Raw genomic sequence first — 23,950 nt, 5'->3', positions numbered from 1 at the left:
TTGGAGCCCCTCGTGGGACTCTGTGCTGGCAGCTCAGTGCCTGGGGCCTGCTTCAGATTCTGTGTCTCCCTCTCTCTCTGCCCCTCCCCCACTCTTGCTCTGTCTCTCTTTCTCCTTCAAAAATAAATAAACATCAACAAAATTTAAAAAAGTAAAATAAAATAAAATAAAATAAAATAAAATAAAATAAAATAAAATAAAATAAAATTTCATGGGGTGCCTGGGTGGCTCAGTTGGTTAAGCGTCTGACTTTGGCTCAGATCACTATCTCATGTTCCATGAGTTTGAACCTCTGTGCTGATGTCCGGTTCTGTGCTGACAGCTCAGAGCTTGGAGCCTGCATTGGATTCTGTGTCTCCTTCTCTCTCTGCCCCTCTCCTGCTCACGCTCTGTCTCTCTTTCTCTTAAAAATAAATAGACCTAAAAAATTTTTTTAAGTTTCAATATTTTTTACAACCTATCAAGAGGTTGAAATACTTAGATGAGAATCTAGAAGAATATGCATAGAATCTGTATGCTGAAAATCACATAACACTAATAGAAGAAACCAAAGAAGATCTAAATAAATGGAGAAAAATTCCATGTTTATGGAGGTGTTTTTTTTTTCAGTAAAAGAAGAATAAACTAAAAGGAATTACACTACCTAATATTAAAAACTACTATGCATGCACAGTAATACGTACCCAGTGGTATTGGTGGAGGGATAGATAGATTAATTGAAAAAAAAAATAGAAAAGTCAGAAATAGACTCACACAAATTTGCCAACTGATTTTGACAAAGGTTGAAAAGAAATGCAATGGAGGAATTATACCTGTTCAACAAATGGTATTGGAGCAATTGGATATTAATGGTTCAATAACAAAACAACTGCTGCTTACATCTTAATAAAAAATTAATTTAAAACAGACTCAATGAAAATATAAAACTATAAAACTTTTAGAAGATAATATGGGAGAAAACTTTCTGGACTTATGACTTGGTGAGGATCATATCTTAACGTGGTAGAAATGCATGAATAAGAGAAGAAAAAAACTATAAATTAAACCATCAAAATTAACTTTTTTTGCCAAAGATTCTTTTAAGAGAATAAAAAGACTACAAACTGCATGAAGATATTTATAAACCATGATTAAACACAAACATGTACCTATAATATATAAAGAATAGTAAAAATCCAACAATCCAATTAGAAAATAAGCAAAAGACATGAAGGGACATTTCAATGGAACAAGTAGAATGTTTCCCATTAGGTGATGGTTAAACAAATTATATATTCAGATCATGGAATGCTATTCAGCCAACAAAAAAGAACAAGCTATTCACTCAATAGTTTGAATTGATCTTACAGCCATTATACTGAGCGAATAAAATAAATATCAAAAGATTAAATGCTATATAATTTATATAACATTCTTAGAATGGCAAAATTCTTAACATGGAGATCAGGTTATTGTTACTGGGTAGGGTGGTGGAGTTGAAGTGTATTGTATGACTAAAAAGGAGCTGGAATAGTGACAGAATTGTTCTCTATCTTGATTGTGATGATTATTACACAGATAAATACACACAAATTGTGAACACACCAGTTTCCTGGTTTTTATATTGTATTAATGTAAGATGTAAGCCTTGGGGGAAACTGAGTAAAGGGGCAGGATCTCTCTTTATTATCTTTGCAACTTCTGTGCGTCTGTAATTATTTCAAGATAAACTCTTTTTAAAAAGAAAATAAATAAGGCTTTTACTTCTAAGATAAAGTAACAGGAACTAGATTTACTACTGTGTGAAATAGTTCCAACATGGATAAAATATGTGAGACAACAGCAGTTAGGACACTGGACATCGGGTAATAAAGGAAACTGATTACTGAGAAGAGAGGCAATTGAATAAAACCCTGTAATTGTCCCAGTTTACTGCCTTGACAGAGTTTCTAGGAAATGATGCCTGGGGCATGTTGGTTGAGGGAACTCAGGCAAAGCTTGATAGGTCCCTTGAGTTCAGGAGATGGAGCCAGAGGCCATGGCAACAAGAATTCCCAGGCAGAATCCTGAATAGAGAGATACTCCTAAAACGAGAGGGTGCGAAAGTTCTCTGTACATTAGAGTGGGTACAGAGTGACCCATGGGTGTAAAGCATCTTTTGAAAACACAGTACTCAATATTAGTGAAGAATACTCAAGAAGACAGTCTTGCAAAGGGATAAATTTGGGGGATCTACACATCTATTAAAAACATGAGATTTAAAAAAAAATTTTTTTTAACGATTTATTTATTTTTGAGACAGTGAGAGACAGAGCATGAACAGGGGAGGGTCAGGGAGAGGGAGACACAGAATCTGAAACAGGCTCCGGGCTCTGAGCTGTCAGCACAGAGCCTGATGTGGGGCTCAAACTCAGGGACCGTGAAATCATGACCTGAGCTGAAGTCGACCGCTTAACCGACTGAGCCACCCAGGCACCCCGAGATGTTTTTAATAAAGGTGGATACATTAATGCAGCTGGTATAAAAAAATACACAAGCAGAACATAGAAGAGAATTAAGAAACATACACTTTTTAAAAGCTGAATACTACACTAATGTGTGATATATATACATGTTTTATATATATATCATATATATAATATGTATATGTATGTATACATAATATGTATATGTATGTAAAGATATGTGTATGTGTATGTCGTGTGTGTGTGTGTGTGTGTGTGTGTGTATATATATATCTAGTTGTACCCCTTAGACCTATATAATTTTGTCAGTTATCCCTCAGTAAGGCTGGAGAAAAAAAAAGAAAAATAGACTCATACTTGGAATATATTCAGTTTATAATTTATTTAAGGTCTACTTTTATTGTCATTTAGTGGGAGATTTTTTTCAATTAATGATGGTAGGTCAATTGGATATTGATATTTTTAATAGTTGTTAACTATTCTCTTTTGTGAAGAGCCAGTTTATCTCTCCCATTATTCTATTTGATTTTCTATTGTTTCTTCCTCCTCCTCCTTCTCCTCCTCCTTTTTTTTTGATTTATAGTTTTACTTAATACGTTGTGGTTGTGATACTATGTGACGATTGCTCCCACATAACCTTGCCATGTCAATTTTTATTGGCTGCTCGATGGGAGTCAAGGCCCCTCTTACTTTTGGATCATGTTAATACTACCGGACATCTGGAAAGTACCAATTGTTTCCTTGGAAGAGGGTGGTGTTGTGGAAGATCAGCTTCTCCCTCAGTGCTGCTGAAGCCTTGGAGTGTGGAGTGCATTTGTTCTATTAGTGTTAGGCTGGAAAGGATGGGTGTTAGTCAAAGGATATTCTGTTTTTTTGCCACCCTTTTCTCAAGGCCTTTGGCTTGGGTAAACTTTTCTTGGTGGTGGTGGTGGTGGTCGTTTTATGTATGGTCTGTGCTCGTTCCAGTTTGAAGACTCTTTTCTGGATATATGGGAAGCAGTCTAGAAACCCAGAGAACTCATTGGAATGTTGTGTGTTACCCCAAGTCATGAGTTCCATAGACAGTTGGCTTCTTCTTTCTACTTTTGTTCATTTGGTTATATCTAGAGTTTTTAATTGTATAGGCGGGGATCTGAGAGTAAAGAGGCTATTCCAACTTTGTGGAAGCAGAAATCAACATGAAGTTTGAAGTAAATTTTGAATAATCTTTGTGACAAGGAAATTGGTAGATGAAAAAATAGATGTTCAAAAATTCAAATAACTTCAAATTTATGATATTTTTCTAAAATGACTTTCGTGAATAATTAAAGATCCTTCTTTGATTTTCAAATCAAGTATCATCTACTTTAGGAATGATTTTGAAACAGTGCTTTCCCTGAATCAACACATCTTTTTCAAATATATTTGTCTAATGTTAATATTACAAAGACTATGTATTTATGTTTTTCTCTTCTACAAAATGTTGGTGTATGCTATTATGGTACAATTATGTGCTTCACTTGATCTTAATTAAATTCTAACAAGTGGTTTGGTCATTTTTTTTTTTAATAAGATCTGTGAACACGGTAACAAAACAGGATGTTATTTATGAGAAAAATAAACTTATTCACATACATAATAAAATTTTTACTTTTCATTACTATTTTTCCCTTCAATATCATAGGTTTTTCACAATTGATATGAACTAAAACCTCTGTGAGTCTAAAAGCTCTTTCAAATATCTAAAAAAGTAACACTTTAATTATTTCTTATCTTTCTCACTACCTTAATACTACTCCCAAACTACCATTTTATTTTTAGTGTATCTTTTTAAAAATTTACTTTAAATAATTTGCTTTAATTTTTAAATTTTGAATTTACCTTAAAATTTATTTTTTATATATAATTGGCATATACGTTTGAGGTATATAATGTGTTTGATACATTTATATATTGCATTATGATCATTATGGTAGAGTTAGCTGACACCCCAATCATGTCACACAATTTGCATAAAGTTTTTTACTTTGATTCTTGTGTAGTTAACATACAGTGTAATATTAGCTTCACAATATAGTGATTCAAAATTGCATACATCACCCAGTGCTCATCACAGCAAGTGCACTCCTTAATCCCCATCACCTATTTTCCCCATCCCCTACCCATCTCCCCTCTGGTAACCATCAGATTGTTCTCTATAGTTAACAGTCTGGTTCTTGATTTGTCTCTCTTTTTCTTCCTCTGCTCATTTGTCTTTTTTCTTGAATTCCACATATACGTGAAATTGTATGGTATTTGTCTTTATGACTGAGTTATTTTGTTTTGCTTTAGTTTCAGTGTAATATTTATCCCTAGATGTTCTACCAAGGGATATGTTGCAAGTGAAACTCACATATTTCATATTGATCATGGTTTTGTTTCTTTTTTCTTTTCTTTTTTTTTTGGATTTATAAAGCTTGTTTTTTTTTTCTTTTTGAGATATACAGTTATACTATGGTATAGTAATACATTTTGTTAGTTTCAGGTGTACAACATAGTGCATAGTGACAGTATTTGTAGATGTTGCAAAATGACCACAATATGTCTTGTTAATATCCAATATCATATACAGTTACAAAATAATTTATTCTTCTTGTGATAAGAACTTTTAAGATCTGCTATCTTAGTACATTACAAATATTCAATACAGTATTATTAACTCTAGTCACTATGCCATACATAACATTTGCATGACTTATTTATTTTATAACTGGAGATTTGTACCTTTTGACCTCTTTTACTTATTTCTCCCATATCCCCATCCACCTTTGTTTTTTTGTTTAAATCCCACATGTAAGTGAGATTGTGCAGTATTTCTTTTTTCTGTCTGACTTATTTCATTTAGCATAATGCCATCAGGTCCCAACTATGTTTTCACAGATGGCAAGATCTCACTCTTTATGACTGAACAATATTCCATTGTATATACATATTACATCTTCTTTATTCATCCATCAGTAGACATTTAGGTTATTTTCATATCTTGATTATTACTACAGAGGGTCATATATCTTTTCAAGTTAGTAGTTTTATTTTCTTCAGACACATACCTAAAAGTAGAATTGCTGGATCGTATAATAGTCCTATTTTTAATTAATTTTTTAAATATTTTTTATTTTATTTTTGAGAGAGAGACAGAGTGCGAGGAGGGGAAGGGCAGAGAGAGAGGGAGACACAGAGTCTGAAGTAGGCTCCAGGCTCTGAGCTGTCAGCACAGAGCCTGAGGTGGGCTTGAACCCACGCACTGTGAGATCGTGACCTGAACCAAAGTAGGACGCTTAACCGACTGAGGCATCCAGGCACCCATATTTTTAATTTTTTTAGGAACCACCATACTATTTTCCGTAGTGGCTACACCAGTTCATGTTATCAACAACAGTAGGTTGAGGGTTCTCTTTTCTCCACATCTTTGCCAACACTTGTTGTCTCTTGTCTTCTTGCTAATAGACACCCCAACTGGTGTGAGGTGATAACTCAGTACAGTTTTGATTTGTGTTTTCTTGATGATTAATGGTGATGAGCAACTTGTTGGCCATCTGTATGTCTTCTTTGGAAAATGTTCATTCATATGCTCTGCTCATTTTTAATTGGACTATTTGTTTTGGGAGGTTTTTTTTTTTTTTGCTGTTGAGTTATCATAGATATGTTTTCAATATTAACTCCTTATCAGATGTAAAATTTGCAAATATTTTCTCCTATTTGGTACGTTGATTTTAAGGACTTTTTGATAATCTTCTTTGCTGTTTGTAAGCTTTTTAGTTTGATGTGGTCCCACTTGTTTATTTTTGCTTTTGTTGCCTTTGCGTTAGGATTCAGATTCAAAAATCTATCACCATGACTAAGTTAAGAAGCTTACTGTCTTTAACAGCTTACTTCTTTTAGGGCCTCTATGGATTCAGGTCTTGCATAAAAGTCTTTAATCCATTCTAGGTTAATTTTTATGTATGACATAGCATAGTGGTCTTGTTTCATCCTTTTGCATGTTGTCCAGTTTTCCCAATACTATTAAAGAAACTGTACTTTCCACACTGTATGTTTTTGGTCGCTCCATTTCTTTGCCTCTAAAATGATTATTTTCTTTTTATCCCCTCCACTTACTTTACAGGATTGTGCAGCTAATGAAGTGTTGTAAGTGAAAGAACCTTACAATTGTAGACTATTGGGTAGTTCAAGCTTTAATGAAATAATGGATGGACATTTGGGAGATATTGCAAATTATGAGTTATAAACATAAATATAAAATTTATGAATTACGTTTATGACCATGGTGAATATAAATTAACAAGATGTTATATTTTCATTGTAATACTGCAAAGACTTTATGAGAAGACAAACACAATAACAATAATATATAATGGAATGTTGTGAGTACTTTGCATAGGATAATTTTAATAAGGTTTACTGAATGAATGATAACAAGCTCTAAAATCATATTATGTATAGCAATTTAAAAATATATAGTTTATCTAAAGATTATATAATTATTATAAACTGATATATGAGAATACATTTGATTTTTTAGTTATTAATATATTTTCTCCAGAGCATCAGTAAAACAGCAGTGTGCCAATAATTCTAAATGATACATGATTGTTTATATAAGTAATTCGATTTAAAACAGAATTACAAAAAAATCTTGTCTTCGGACTTCAGAATATATCATATTTATCAGCACATATGAAAAGAATTTGTACAATTTATAGACTAAAATATAGCTGTAGTATGCTCTACAACTCTGGATGACTTCTGATAGACATATATCTTAATTTGTATTTCTCATTCCTATACTTTATTTTTCTAAAGTCAAACTTAGTCACTCAAAAAATAAAGTTTAGTAGAGGTACTAAATAAAGTTTTGTACCTCTAAGCATACATATAACTTCCAAGTTTTACTCACATATATTTCTATGTCTAATGTCTTGGTAAATATGAATAAGGTCCCAGAATTTAAACAAACATATCATCACAGTGTATTAAATCACAGGGAATAATCATCAAGGGAGGGAAAAGGGAATTTTTTTTCCCCCTCACTGTCACTTTTGGCCATATCCTACCCTATTCTGTCCACCCTGAGAGGCAATAAGACTTCCATACAGGGCAGTTGGCAGTGGGCAAAGGAATGTTAAGGATTACCAGTTAGAGTTGAGACGCATTAGTCAAGAATCTCAAGGCAAGAGAGTCCCTAAAGGAGAAAAGGTGGATGTCAAACTTATACCAAGTCCAGAAAGCAGTGATCCTTTATTTCCTCTACCCTGTTTCATCCTCTAAAGTCAAAATACATGAGTTGCAAAGTAGAGGAGGCAGAGGAGACAGAGGAAGCCTGAACTTTCACTATGTCAACAATAACCTTACTGTTCATAACAGTTACAAGGCAAGGGAATGGAGATAATACATAACTATATGAAACTGGATATTCTGATTACTGACTTGTTTTTTTCTTTTAAATGACCATAGTAGTTTTGCATTCCTGACAGTAATTAATATATGATATGAGTAAATCTTCATCCTGGGGTTAGAGGAAAAATGTAAATCACAGAACACGAATTATAAGTCATCATAAGAACAAAAATAGTTTTGTCATATGATGGCCTGTAACTCTTGCTTGATAAACATAGAATTTACGTACATATATGTAAACAAATACATCGACGTATATGTAAATATAATAATGTTTTATCTATGTGTCTTTATCCCTAGGGCTGTATTAATATCTACTTTTAGAAGAGTAAATATCTATAGGGTTTTGGATAGGCAGCACTCCAGAAGTTGAAGGGATAGAATTTGGAGTTTTCTTCTGTAGTATTCTAGACTGTTTAATTTTTATACCTTTTTACTATTTTCTGTATGTCTCTTAAACTTTTTTCAGTATTGGATATTATTTCTTAATAATTATAATGAATTAATGGATGGACATAATGGACAAAATAATGGATGGATAATAATGGATAGACATATAGGTATGCCTATACCTACAAACATGCTTTTTTCACCTCAAATATATTCTTGTAATTTATTTACATATTTTACCTATTACTTTTTTATTTTAATATTTTTTGTAATTTAAAAATGTTGAAGTAGTGAAATAAGTAGTGAAGTAAATGAAATCATATGGTATTTGTTATTCTTTAACTTACTTCACTTAGCATGATACCCTTTAGGTCAACTCATGGTATTGTAAATTACAAGATTCCGTTCTTTTTATGGCTGAGATATATATATATGTATTTGTGTGTGTGTATATATGTGTGTATATATGTATATGTATGTATTTACATATGTACATACATCCATATACATCACACCTTCTTTATCCATTCACTTATAAATGGACACTTAGATTGCTTTCATATCTTGGTTATTATAAATAATGCTGCAATAAACATAGGGTGCATATATCTTTTCAAGTTGCTGTTTTCATTTTCCTCAAGTAAGTACTCAGCAGTGGAATTATGGAATTACTGTATGGTATTTATAGTTTTGATTTCTTGAGGAACTTCCATACTGTTTTCCACAGTGGTTGCACCAATTTAAATTCCCATAAATAGTGTACAAGGATTCTTTTTTGTCTATATCATGGCAAACACCTGTTATTTCTTGTACTTTTAATACTAACTATTCTAGGTGATATCTCACTGTTGCTTTGATTTGCATTTTCCTGATAATTAGAGATGTCTGTTGGCCGTCTGTATGTCTTCTTTAAAAAAAAACATATGTCCACTCAGGTCCTCCACCCATTTTTTAATAAGATTGATTTGTATGTGTGTGTGTTGAGTTGTATGAGCTCTTGCAAAGTCTTCTACCATTCAGTATGTTGGCTTTTGTTTTGTTGATTTTTTTTTTTTTTTTTTTTTTTTTGCTATGCAACAGTTTTTAGTTTTGGTATAGCCCCAATAGCTTGTTTTTGCTTTTGTTTCCTTTGCCTGAGAAGACATATCCATAAATATGCTGCTAAGACTGATGTCCAAGAGATTACTGCCCATATTTTCGTTTAGGAATTTTATGGTTTCAGGCCTCACATTTAGGTCTTTAATCCATTTTTAGTTTATTTTTGGGGATGATATAATAAAGTGGTCTACTTTCATTCTTTTGCACGTAGCTATCCAGTGTTCTCAACATCATTTATTGAAGAGACTGTCTTTTCTTGAATCCTTTGTCACTGTTTAGTTAACTACATAATCATGGGTTTATTTCTGCTCTTTCTATCCTGTTTCAGTGATCTACATGTCCATTTTTGTGCCAGCATCATACTGTTTTGATTACTATAATTTTGTGTAGTATATTTTGAAATCTGGGATTGTAGTATCTCCAGCTTTGTTTTTCTTTTTCAAGATTGCTTTGACTCTTCAGGGTCTTCTTTGGTTCCATACAAATTTTAGGATTATTTGTTCCAGTTCTATGAAAATACTATTGGTATTTTGATAGAGACTGCAATGATTCTGTAGATGCTTTGGGTAGTATGGACATTTTAGCAGTCTTTTTTTTCCAGTTCATGATCATGGTACATCTATCCATTTGTTTGCATCATCTTCAGTTTTATTCCTTAGTGTCCCAGAGTTTTAAGAATATAGCACTTGGGATGCCTGGGTGGTTCAGTTGGTTAGGTGTCCGACTTTGGCTCAGGTCATGATCTCATGGCTTGTGGGTTAGAGCCCCGCATAGGGCTCTGTGTTGACAGCTCAGAGCTTGGTGCTGCTTCAGATTCTGTGTCTCCCTCTCTCTCTCTGCCCCTCACCTGCTTGTGCTCTGTCTCTCTGTCTCTCTCTCAAAAAAAAAAAAAAAAAAAAAGAATATATCACTTTTGCCTCCTTGGTTAAATTTGTTACTAGGTATTATTTTGGGTGCAATTTTAAATGGGATTTTTTTCTTAGTTTCTCTTTTTGATATTTTGTTATTACTATATATAAGTGCAACAGATTTCTGTATATTAATTTTGTATCCTATGACTTTACTGAATTTGTTTATTATTTCTAACAGTTTTTAGTGAAGTCTTCAGGGTTTTCTATATGTAGTATTATGTCATCTGCAAATAGTTACAGTTTTACTTCTTCCTAATTTGGATACCTTGTTTTTCTTTTTCTTGTCTGATTACTACATTCTAGTACTTCCAGTTCTATCCTGAACTGAAGTGGCCAGCCTGGCTATCCTTGTTTTGTTTCTGATCTTGGAGCAAACGTTTTCAGTTTTGTATTGAGCATGTGTGTTTTTCATATATATGGCCTTTATTATGTTATGATACATTTCCTCTAAGCCCATGTTGTTGAGCGTTGTTATCATGAATGAATGTTGTATTTTGTCAAATGCTTTTTCTGTATCTGTTGAGATGATCATTTGTTTTATTTTTATCTTTCCTCTTGTGAATGTGATGTATCATATTGATGGATTTGTAATATTGAGCCAAACTTGTACCCCTGAGATAAATCCCACTTGATTGTGGAGAATGATTATTTTAATGCATTGTTGAATCCAGTTTGCTAATTTTTAAAGATGTTTGCATCTATGTTCTTCAGGGATATTGGCTTGTTTGGTTTTTAGTGTCTTTGTTTTGTTTTGGTATTACAGTAATGCTGACCTCAAAGAATGAATTTGGTAGTTTTTCTTCCTCTTCCAAGTTTTTGGAACAGTTTGATAATAGGTATAAACTCTTATTTAAATGTTTGGTGGAATTCACCTGTAAAGCCATATGGACTTGGCTTTTTTTTTTTTTGTTGTTGTTTGCTGGGAGCTTTTAGATTACCAATTCTATTTCACTATTAGTAATTGGACTATTCAATTTTTATTCATGATTCGCCTTTGGAAGATTGTATTGCTTTTTATAATTTTTGAAAATGGATAACCCTAATACATTTTTACCTTTGATGTGTCTATGCAATTCCAGCCTGATTCATTCCCTTGTTTTTGAAATAAATTGCTTATATTTAACCTAATTGGGTATAAACATGATGATAAGTAGATAAAATATTGTCAAGAAATTTTATTTATTTGGTTTTCTTTCCTATATTCTATGTGAATTGTATTATTTGAAGTATGAATTAAATTTAGTAGTTTGAACTATTATAATTTTGTAACAATTGATAGGACAGAGCTCTGTATCACAAATGTACATTTTGTCTGTTAGAATGTTAATTTTCTCAGTTAATTTTTTTTCTCTTTGGTCCAAACAGCATTACTATATCAAATATTATTTTTCTATCACTGACAAAATATGAAAATGACTCTAGCCATTTGTGATTTTGTTAATGATCAGAAAATTCAATAATAATTGGGAGGAATTCCTTCCAAAGATTTAACTTATTAATGTTATTTTAAAAGCCTAAATGTTGAAAGTCATGACCATGTAATCAAAATGTTGATGAAATAATAGGTAAGATAAATACGTATTAATCAAAGAGTAAGCAAACATATATTCAATAATTAATTTACAACATGGATTTTCAAGCTACCTGACTTCTAATCACTGGCTTGACAAGGATTGATCCCTGCCTTAAGCCATCCATTAAGGATATACTTTGTATTGGGCCTCTCTAGCACAACAGTCCTTGATTATAGAATCTCTTTTATTTCACTATATGCCAGCCAGTACCTGCAAAATTCTCTTCCCATTGTATAATGCGAATAAAGGTGCTTAGTGACAATGGTCCCCAAGAAGAGGATGGAATTATATTAATAGCTTTATAGTTTATAGTAGAAATATACATTCATAAATTATAAAAGAAGGAAGTTTAATAAAATCAATGAAATATGACCATGTATATTAGATTGTCATTTGTATTAAGTGGTTATTTTACTTTAATTACTGTCAGAATAGTAGGTTAAGAATATTTCTATCATTTAAAAAGAAATAGAGTGTACTTTAAAGCTCAAGTCAAAAATGGAGAACTAATATTCTCACTACTTTAAGAAAATGCACTGCTCTTTGGAATAATGAAATTTAGTAATAAATTATCATTTGCCTTCAATCTTTATTGTTGTGAATTCAGGTAGTTCTAATGGCTTTTAGAATGAATGAGTCCTTAACAAGGGATTTGAAAGGTAATATAATTAAAGAGGCAAAGAACAGTCATTTCAGTTTAGAGTGGTATATAATGCTGCCAAGCCAATTCATGGAATAATATTAGAATAAGGCTCCAGTCCAAACCAACAAAGATTTGCATTGTAACAAAGGAAAGTAAGTCACTACTATCCTTCTAGCACAGTATCTGCAACACAATGTGATACTCTACAGTACAATTGATAGCAGTTGTAAAAAAGACAGAAATAGGAGGGATCAAAAATGCCAGCATACTCGTGCATATGTACTTTGAATATTATGGCAAAAACTTGGTACATGTAAAAAGATACTCATGGCAAGAATGCTTAGATATGTGAATAAGTTACACTTACATTTTTCAAAACTGAATACTTAAATCCAAAGCTTTATATTGTTTTCTTGTACTTACCCAATCATAAAATAATCAAATGGAATATTTAGTATGTGTCAGAAAATAAGTTTGCTAGATTTAAGATGCATAGCTGATATGTGTCCTCAAGAATTTAATTTTTACTATGTGGCTTCCTATGGTATAAAACATAACTTTCCATATAGTCCCAGTCACAAAGTGTCTGTTTGCTCCCTAAACAAATTCCATTTGCAGTATTTCTAGTTCAGAGGGCATTGTGGGCATTCACTAGATTCAGCCATCGGACTTAACTGTCAAATAACCTTAACCTTACGTTTTCTTCAAATAAGTTTTAAATCTATTATAAAAGAATTAATGCAGGAGAAATTCACATTAGAAATAGATGTTAAGGAATCTACATGATCTATATTTCTGTGCATTCAAGTTCCACCTATGAATACTCATAAGAAAAATATAGACTATCACTATTTATATGTAACATCAAGTATATAAATTAAAATTAGAAAGTATAAAGACAGTCAAGCCCAATCTACTTAACAGTGTTTATGTAAAATTACTAGGTTTTAACTATTTCTATATTTTATTAGTGTTCTATTTTTAATAAACTTACTTCCAATTTGTAATAAACATGTACATATTCCTATATCTTATTATAAGTATATTTTTAAAAATTTAATTATAATTGAAAATCTTACAGAAAACCTTTCAGTTAAATTCATTACCATATTAGGTGGTTTCTGAAGCTGACTTCCACATGGCCAGTCTGAAGTGAAAAAAAAACTGTATTTGGGCAAAATATAAAATCATTTCTTTTAATATGGAACAAGATTTAAAAAAAGGATTTCTTACCAGTATGTTTAAGAAAATAGGGTAAAATGAACACATATTATGTTAAAAATAAAGCATTTCTTCAAAAAACCAGGAGCTATTACCAAACATAAGTGTCTGAATAAGTGTCTGCTGATAAAATGCTTCACTGAGGCAGAATTCTTTATGTTCAACACTGATATTTAAACATAAATGTTTGCTGAACAGCTTCCAATTATGCAAGTGTTTCATCACAAAATTACTGACTTTCAGATGTGAAAAACATGTTTGACAATCAGTAAAATTTTAGGGATATCAACTAATGAACAACGACTTTATAAAACATTAAGATAAGAATAATGCTTATATAGAAATCAGTTTTTCTGGTAATTCCTATTAATTATTTTCATAATTTGAAAATTTCTAAATTAATAAATTGAAATAGTTGAATGAAGAACAAGAAAATATTTAAATATATACATACACACATATATACAAACACAACTTTCTTGTGTTTACTTTATGATTACCTTTGAGTAGTTTTATTACCACTGCACTGCCTTTTAGTATAATTCTGAAGGTGCAGATATGGACAAATATTTATGTGGACATTTAGTATATTAGTACTAAAATTAAATTTATAGTATGATCTTCGATCAGTAAGCCATAATAATAACAGAATTCTCTGAAAATTTAGTTTGAAAGTATTTTATAAAACCTTCAAAATTTACTTAAATTTTCAGCAAATTTAAAGCATGCACACACACACACACACATGCCTTCAAACAATTATTTATCTGATATAGTCAGGATAATTTTCTATGTCTACTAACTACTTCTATGAAAATCTAGCTTATTTATTTATTTATTTATTTATTTATTTATTTATTTATTGTCTAGCTTATTTATTTATTATCTCATCACCAAGCATTAAAGTTCACATTTGCAAATGAATTTGGTTTATTCTTTTTCATATACGGTACCCAAAAATATGTTTTGCTTTTTTATTTTTCTCAGAAGGTATTAAGAGTCATGCTGTCAGGTACTTTGATTAAAAGTATCCATACTGGGTGCCTCAGTTGGTTAACTCTCCGACTCTTGATTTCAACTGAGGTCATAGCCTTGAAATTTTGTGAGTTTGAGCTCCACGTTGGGCTCAGCACTGACAATGCAGAGGCTGCTTGGGATTCTCTTTCCTCTCTCTCTGCCTGTCCCCCTGCTCTCTCTTTCTCAAAATAAATAAGTAAACATTAAACATTAATTTTAAACATTAAAAAAAGAAGTCTCCCTCGAGTGCCTAGGTGGCTCAGTCGGTTAAGTGTCCGACTTCAGCTCAGGTCATGATCTTGTGGTTCGTGAGTTCCAGCCCTGAGTCGGGTTCTGTGCTGACAGCTCAGAGCCTGGAGCTTGCTTCAGATTCTGTGTCTCCCTCTCTCTCTGTCCCCTCCCACACTCACACTCTGTCTCTCAAAAATGAATAAATGTTTAAAAATAAAAAGGCTTCCATATTGAAAGTATCTTTAAAATACTGTTTTTATGTACTCTGTTGTAGAAGTTACAAATATTTAGCTTTATTTTCCCTTGTCAAGGCAAAATAAATACTACCTTCATGGTTGAATTGGGTATTGCACTAGGACTACAACAGAATGTAAAGTTGATATTGACAATGACACATATAAGGGAAGCATACGTTGTATTTATCACCTTATTTTTAATGTACAAAGATAGTTTTTCATTAAGATTTATTAGTTTTTTTTAAATTTTAGAATAACAATAATTTAAATGATAAACAGCACCTACATAGGAAATGTAGTGTAGTACTTTATTTCTTAAGTGTGCGTGATGTTCGGTTTTAATACTACAAAGCAAATGAAGTTCGAAAAAACAGCACATGCATGTTTCTCTTATTCACATTTGATTCTCTTATTCACACTTGAAAAATAAATCCTGTCGTGTAGGTGATATTTTCCTTATTTTATATATGAAGAAATTGTGGCTCAGAGCATGTAAGTAAATTTTCCAACATCATACAATTAATAAATTGTGAGCATATTTGTCTTTCCACAACACTGTGGGGCCCAAGAGAACACATGTTGTCAAAATGCATATACAGTCTTCTCATATGGAATCCCATAGGCAGTATCGTGCAAGCAAATGTGCATGTATAGATATAGACAGTCTCTAGACTGACACACACTTTTGTTTGCATTTTAACCTAATTTTGCTGTTAAATCTTTCAAAAATAATTTGTTCTCAATAGCAAAAATTAAAATGTTTCTCTACTTCAAAGCTACCCACTGATATGAATCTTTAATAAGTTCTTTATAGTCAGTAAGGCTTATTCTCTGAATTATTAAGTGTATACCCAATATATATTTGCCAAATATATACAGAGCCAACATGATGTAATATAGCAGGCACAGGTTGTGGAGAAAGACCAAAACGGATCTACCTCTTGCCAGTTGGGCTACTTTTAGTAAATCTCATATTCTCACTTATACTAATGATAATCACTTATAAAATGAAGATGATAATATATAACTTACCATGTGAGTTGATATTGCATATTACAGATTGCATGTGCCTCGTGAATGTTACTTACTATCATCACAATAATAATCATCATCACCATCATAATAATCAATAGTAGCCATTATCATTGATCAAAAAATCAGAGTAAAATTTATACCAGCAGATGGGAGTTATATTTTGGCTTAACATATTCCTATTCCTAGATCCCAGAAGAGACATGTAGTCTTCTGAGAGACCCAGGGATCCTAAAGCTAAAAAAAGACTATTTTCTCTGGTTATATTTTCATGATAATTACCATACCTCATGTGTGATACATTTATATTTTACTAAGTGCTGTTAACTTACTTAACTTGAAAATAGTATGTGATTTAAATAGGAGTAGGTCTTATAAACATTTTATATAGGGTGAACAGAGGTTCATAGGCATGCCATTTCCACTTAGTTGTCTATGTTCCTAGAAATCTAGGAATGAGGTGTTCCCCTTAAGTATTTATGTTTACATGACCATCAACCACTTAACCTATCAGTATTCTTATTCTCCCTTTGTAGTGCTGAGAGTTCACAAGTAAAATTGGATTACACTGACTATGAATTACTATTAATTTTTTGATCTGCATGAGGTACCTACACTAACATACACTTAGCACATAGGTAAAGTTGACAGAGTAGGATCTCTGTTTTCCTCTACATTAAACAAGGAATGGCTCCGGATTTGTCACAAGCGTCAACTTGGATCCAGAGTTGTGCTTAACTTTTTCTTTTCTCTATTTGAGACTCAAAAAAAATAAGTTTCTCCACAGATTCTCCCTTAAGTTGAATTGATTTTTTTATTATAATGCTTTAAATATTTTTTTCAATATATGAAGTTTATTGTCAAATTGGTTTCCATACAACACCCAGTGCTCATCCCAAAAGGTGCCCTCCTCAATACTCATCACCCACCCTACCCTCCCTCCTACCCCCCATCAACCCTCAGTTTGTTCTCAGTTTTTAAGAGTCTCTTATGCTTTGGCTCTTTTCCAATCTAACCTCTTTTTTTTTTCCTTCCCCTCCCCCATGGGTTTCTGTTATGTTTCTCAGGATCCACATAAGAGTGAAAACATATGGTATCTGTCTTTCTCTGTATGGCTTATTTCACTTAGCATCACACTCTCCAGTTCCATCCATGTTGCTACAAAGGGCCATATTTCGTTCTTTCTCATTGCCACGTAGTACTCCATTGTGTATATAAACCACAATTTCTTTATCCATTCATCAATTGATGGACATTTAGGCTCATTCCCTAATTTGGCTATTGTTGAGAGTGCTGCTATAAACACTGGGGTACAAGTGCCCCTATGAATCAGCACTCCTGTATCCCTTGGGTAAATTCCTAGCAGTGCTATTGCTGGGTCATAGCAACATGCTTTAAATATGTTTAATCATGCACCCTATTAGTAAAACATTTTGACATGTGCTCCAAATGCAGATGTGTTTATTTATAAATTGTCATATCTAAAGTTATAATATCATATAATGTACTTTAAAATATTTCTTTTACTTTGGGATTAATACATAGTAATGACATTCTATAAATTTCTTGTTGGACATCAGCAAGTCTTTGTGCTTTCTAGGATTCACTTATTTTTTTCTTGTATACAACTTCCTTGAATCAAAAAGGAGTGGATTTGCTGGACTATATTTATATTGTTCCTACTCTCTGATCTTTAATGGGTTCCTATAGTTGTTCAATCATGTGAGGCATCGGAGAGCAGAATTTGGTTTCAGCCAAAGTCTTCAAAGATGCTTTGAATGCTTTAAAACTATTTGGGGGCCCCTGACTGACTCACTCCATAGAGCATGTGACCCTTGATCTCAGGGTTGTGAGTTTGAGCACCACATGGGGTGTAGAGATTTCTTTTTAAAAAATTTTATATATATATATATATATACATATATATATATATATATAATAAAAATAAAATGTACTTTGAAAAAAATGGTCTGAGGACACCAACCCTAATGATGCTACTCACCTAATTTGGTAAAAGTAATAGCAATTTGCATTATTAATATTTAACTATTTTATTTACTTATTTAAGAGAGAAAGACACAAAGATCGGGGAGAGTGGCAGAGAGACAGGGAGAGAGGGAGAGGGAGAGGGAGAGGGAGAGGGAGAGGGAGAGGGAGAGGGAGAGAGAGAGAGAGAGAGAGAGAGAGAGAGGGAATCAGCAGGCTCCACGCTCAGCATGCAGCTCGACACAGGGCTCCATCCATGACCCTGGGATCATGACTGGAGCTGAAATCAAGAATCCCTTTCTCAGCCAACTAAGCCACCCAGATGCCTCTATATTTCACTTTTTAAAAGTGGAAATCAGTAGAGCTGCATGAATAGGTGATGAAACAATACTAGATTGGTTGGTTCAAAATCCTATTAACTTTTAGCCTTTGAAATACTATTTTCTTCATATGCTTTTATACACCCTTACGTTATAGAGATCCTGTTAGCAATTGTATATATATATTAAGCTTTGAGTTCTCAGCTAGAATAGTGCTTCCTAATAGTTGCTTGTTCAGTAACTAAAATTATCGAGAATACTTGAAAGTACTTAGTTTTAAGTTAAGAACCAACACAAATAATCAAGCATCAGTGGAATCTATAACGGATTATAGTGCATGCAAAAAGCATTTCTGAATGCTTCCTCAAATAGTATTTCCCATTACAGTATGGAGGAGAGTTACTATCTCTCATGATTTCATTCCTATAAGAAAAGCTAATTCTTCCAATTGGTGTGCATCTTCTGTTATTGATACTCTGGGTCCTCATTAGGTATGATGGTATATTCATGTACTCAGTGGTTTTTCCTGTTGAGGAAAGGCATCCTTCTCAGTAAACCATTATAACATACATTCTAAGCCCTACTTAGCTGCCTTGGCAATGAAGTTATTCAGGACTATACTGCTGACACTTAGTTGATATTCTCCTTTCCTACAAGATTAACTCAATATTCCACTTTTCATTTGCTAGGAAATTCGTATTCTTATAAGATAGCTGGTTAATGCTTGATAATTTCTAAAATCACTGATAATGCTTTATTAAGATTACTTGGCACTAGGATAACTTTCTACCTCTAAGCATAAATTCCCTTTTCTGTAAATTGTGGAAAATGATAATGTCTACATTGTAATGTGCTTGTAAAATTAACTTAAATAGGATAAAATTAGGCAAATCGCATTGATGTAAATAATGGTAGCTAATACTTTTTTCTTTATATAAATATTTATTGAGCGTATAAAGAAAAAAGTAATTAAAATGCAACTTTGGTTAGTTTCCATTAACTAGGACTTCTCTTTTCTCCTGATTCACGTGTGTACATTAAGCTTGCTCTCTACTACGATCAAAACATAGGATAGAAATGTGTTCAGCTCAACATTTTTTTGTCATCCATGGATCATTTTTTTTGGATATCTCTTAAGATATTTTTGCTAAGTTTTTACTATAATTAAAATAATCTTCATTATTTTTACCTAATTTCAAGGTAATTTTTGTATATATTTTGAAATATTTTCATTACATTTTATTTAGGATATCTAATTACATTCAGCTTATATATATACATATATATGTGTGTGTGTGTGTATATATATATATATAATTTTTTTTCTTAGCTATATTACATAAATTTTCTGACCCTAAAATGAATTGGGACTAGTATTTTGGTAAATGTTTAAATTGAATATAGCTAACATTAACAATATTAGTCAACACTTTTTTTTTTTCTGTGAGTTGGTTAGATCACTTTGTGATAGAAACTCTTGATAGAAATCTTTTTTTTTCATTTATTTTTTAAATGAAATTTATTGTCAAATTGGTTTCCATACAACACCCAGTGCTCATCCCAACAGGTGCCCTCTTCAGTGCCCATCACCCACTTTCCCCTCCTTCCCACCCCCCCATCAACCCTAAGTTTGTTCTCAGTATTTAAGAGTCTCTTATGGTTTGTCTCCTTCCCTGTATGTAACTTTTTTCCCCCCTTCCCCTCACCTCTGGTCTTCTGTTGAGTTTCTCAGGATCAACATATGAGTGAAAACATATGGTATCTTTCTTTCTCTGCCTGACTTATTTCGCTTAGCATAACACTCTCCGGTTCCATCCATGTTGCTACAAATGGCCAGATTTCATTCTTTCTCATGCCAAGTAGTATTCCATTGTATATATATACCACATCATCTTTATCCATTCATGAGTTAATGGAAATTTAGGCTCTTTCAATAATTTGGCTATTGTTGAAAGTGCTGCTATAAACATTGGGGTACAAGTGCCCCCAGGCATCAGCACTCCTGTATCCCTTGGATAAATTCCTAGCAGTGCTATTGCTAGGTCATAGGGTAGATCTATTTTTAATTTTTTGAGGAACCTCCACACTGTTTCCAGGGTGGCTCCACTGGTTTGCATTCCCACCAACAGTACAAGAGGGTTCCCGTTTCTCCACATCCTCTCCAGCATCTATAGTCTCCTGATTTGTTCATTTTGGCCACTCTGACTGGCGTGAGGTGGTATCTGAGTGTGGTTTTGATTTGTATTTCCCTGATGAGGAGTGACATTGAGCATCTTTTTATGTGCCTGTTGGCCACCTGGATGTCTTCTTTACAAAAGTGTCTATTCATGTTTTCTGCCCATTTCTTCACTGGATTATTTGTTTTTCGGGTGTGGAGTTTGGTGAGTTCTTTATAGATTTTGGATACTAGCCCTTTGACTGATATATCATTTGCAAATATCTTTTCCCATTTCGTGGGTTGCCTTTTAGTTTTGTTGATTGTTTCCTTTGCTGTGCAGAAGCTTTTTATCTTCATGAGGTCCCAGTAGTTCATTTTTGCTTTTAATTCCCTTGCCTTTGGAGATGTGTCAAGTAAGAAATTATTGCAGCTGAGGTCAGATAGGATTTTTCCTGCTTTCTCCTCTAGGGTTTTGATGGTTTCTTGTCTCACATTCAGGTCCTTTATCCATTTTGAGTTTGCTTTTGTGAATGGTGTAAGAAAGTGGTCTAGTTTCATTCTTCTGCATGTTGCTGTCCAGTTCTCCCAGCACCATTTGTTAAAGAGACTGTCTTTTTTCCTTTGGATATTCTTTCCTGCTTTGTCAAAGATTAGTTGGCCATACTTTTGTGGGTCCAAATCTGGAGTCTCTATTCTATTCCATTGGTCTATGTGTCTGTTTTTGTGCCAATACCATGCTGTCTTGATGATGACAGCTTTGTAGTAGAGGCTAAAGTCTGGGATGGTGATGCCTCCTGCTTTGGTCTTCTTCTTCAAAATTACTTTAGCTATTCGGGGCCTTTTGTGGTTCCATACAAATTTTAGGATTTCTTGTTCTAGCTTCGAGAAGAATGCTGGTGCAATTTTGATTGGGATTGCATTGAATGTGTGGATAGCTTTGGGTAGTATTGACATTTTAACAATATTTATTCTTCCAGTCCATGAGCACAGAATGTTTTTCTATTTCTTTATATCATCTTCAATTTCCTTCATAAGCTTTCTATAGTTTTCAGCATACAGATCTTTTACATCTTTGGTTAGGTTTATTCCTAGGTATTTTATGCTTCTTGGTGCAATTGTGGATGGGATCAGTTTCTTTATTTGTCTTTCTGTTACTTCATTATTAGTGTATAAGAATGCAACTGATTTCTGTACATTGATTTTGTATCCTGCGACTTTGCTGAATTCATGAATCAGTTCTAGGAGACTTTTGGTGGAGTCTATCGGGTTTTCCATGTATAATATTTTATCATCTGCAAAAAGTAAAAGCTTGACTTCATATTTGCCAATTTTGATGCCTTTGATTTCCTTTTGTTGACTGATTGCTGATGCTAGAACTTCCAACAGTATGTTAAACCACAGTGGTGAGAGTGGACATCCCTGTTGTGTTCCTGATCATAGGGGGGAAAGCTCTCAGGTTTTTCTCATTGAGGATGATAATTGCTGTGGGCTTTTCATTAATGGCTTTTGTGATGTTTAAGTATGTTCCTTCTATCCCAACTTTCTTGAGGGTTTTTATTAAGAAAGGATGCTGAATTTTGTCAAATGCTTTTTCTGCATCGATTGACAGGATCATATGGTTCTTTTCTTTTATTAATGTGAGGTATCACACTGATTGTTTTGCGAATGTTGAAGCAGCCCTGCATCCCAGGAATGAATCCCACTTGATCATGGTGAATAATTCTTTTTATATGCTGTTGAATTCGATTTGCTAGTATGTTATTGAGAATTTTTGTATCCATATTCAGCAGGGATATTGGCTTGTAGTTCTACTTTTTTGCTGGGTCTCTGTCTGGTTTAGGAATCAAAGTAATGCTGGCTTCATAGAATGAGTCTGGAAGTTTTCCTTCCCTTTCTATTTTGGAACAGCTTGAGAAGGTTAGGTATTATCTCTGCTTTAAATGTCTGGTAGAACTCCCCTGGGAAGCCATCTGGTCCTGGACTCTTATTTGTTGGGAGATATTTGATAACTGATTGAATTTCTTCACTGGTTATGGGTTTGTTCAAGTTTTCTATTTCTTTCTGTTTGTGTTTTGGAAGTGTGTGGGTGTTTAGGAATTTGTTCATTTCTTCCAGGTTGTCCAGTTTGTTGGCATATAATTTTTCATAGTATTCCCTGATAATTGCTTGTATTTCTGAGGGATTGGTTGTCATAATTCAATTTTCATTCATGGTTTTATCTATTTGGGTCATCTCCCTTTTCTTTTTGAGAAGCCTGGATAGAGGTTTATCAATTTTGTTTATTTTTTCAAAAAACCAACTCGTGAGTTCATTGATCTGCTCTATAGTTTTTTTTTTTTTTTTTTTAGCTTCTATATTGTTTATTTCTGCTCTGATCTCTATTATTTCTCTTGTTCTGCTGGAGTTGGGGTGTCTTTACTGTTCTGCTTCTATTTCCTTTAGGTGTGCTGTTAGATTTTGTATTTGCGATTTTTCTTGTTTCTTGAGATAGGCCTGGATTGCAATGTATTTTGTATTTGTATTTTCCAAAGGACTGCCTTTGCTGCATGCCACAGTGTTTGGATTGTTGTATTTTCATTTTCATTTGTTTCCATATATTTTTTAATTTCTTCTCTAATTGCCTGGTTGACCCATTCATTCTTTAGTAGGGTGTTCTTTAACCTCCATGCTTTTGCAGGTTTTCCAGACTTTTTCCTGTGCTTGATTTCAAGCTTCATAGCATTGTGGTCTGAAAGTGTGCATGGTATGATCTCAATTCCATTATACTTATGAAGGGCTATTTTTTTGACCCAGTATGTGATCTATCTTGGAGAAGGTTCCATGTGCACTTGAGAAGAAAGTACCTTCTGTTGCTTTGGGATACAGAGTTCTAAATATATCTATGAAATCCATCTGATCCAATTTATCATTCAGGGCCCTTGTTTCTTTATTGATCCTGTGTCTAGATGATCTCTCCATTGTTGTAAATGAAGTATTAAAGTCCCCTTCCATTACCACATTCTTATCAATAAGGTTGCTTATGTTTGTGATTGTTTTATATATTTGGGGGCTCCCGTATTCGGTGCATAGACATTTATAATTGTTAGCTCTTCCTGATGGACAGACCCTGTAATTATTATACAGCGTCCTTCTTCATCTCTTGTTACAGCCTTTAAGTCTAGTTTGTCTGATATAAGTATGGCTACTCCAGCTTTCTTTTGACTTCCGGTAGCATGGTAGATAGTTTTCCATTTCCTCACATTCAATCTGAAGGTGTCCTCAGGTCTAAAATGAG

This window comes from Acinonyx jubatus, chromosome B1 (genome assembly GCF_027475565.1).
Source record: "Acinonyx jubatus isolate Ajub_Pintada_27869175 chromosome B1, VMU_Ajub_asm_v1.0, whole genome shotgun sequence".
NCBI lineage: Eukaryota > Metazoa > Chordata > Mammalia > Carnivora > Felidae > Acinonyx > Acinonyx jubatus.
The sequence above is the reverse complement of the archived record's forward strand: the minus strand, read 5'-3'. Positions refer to the sequence as shown.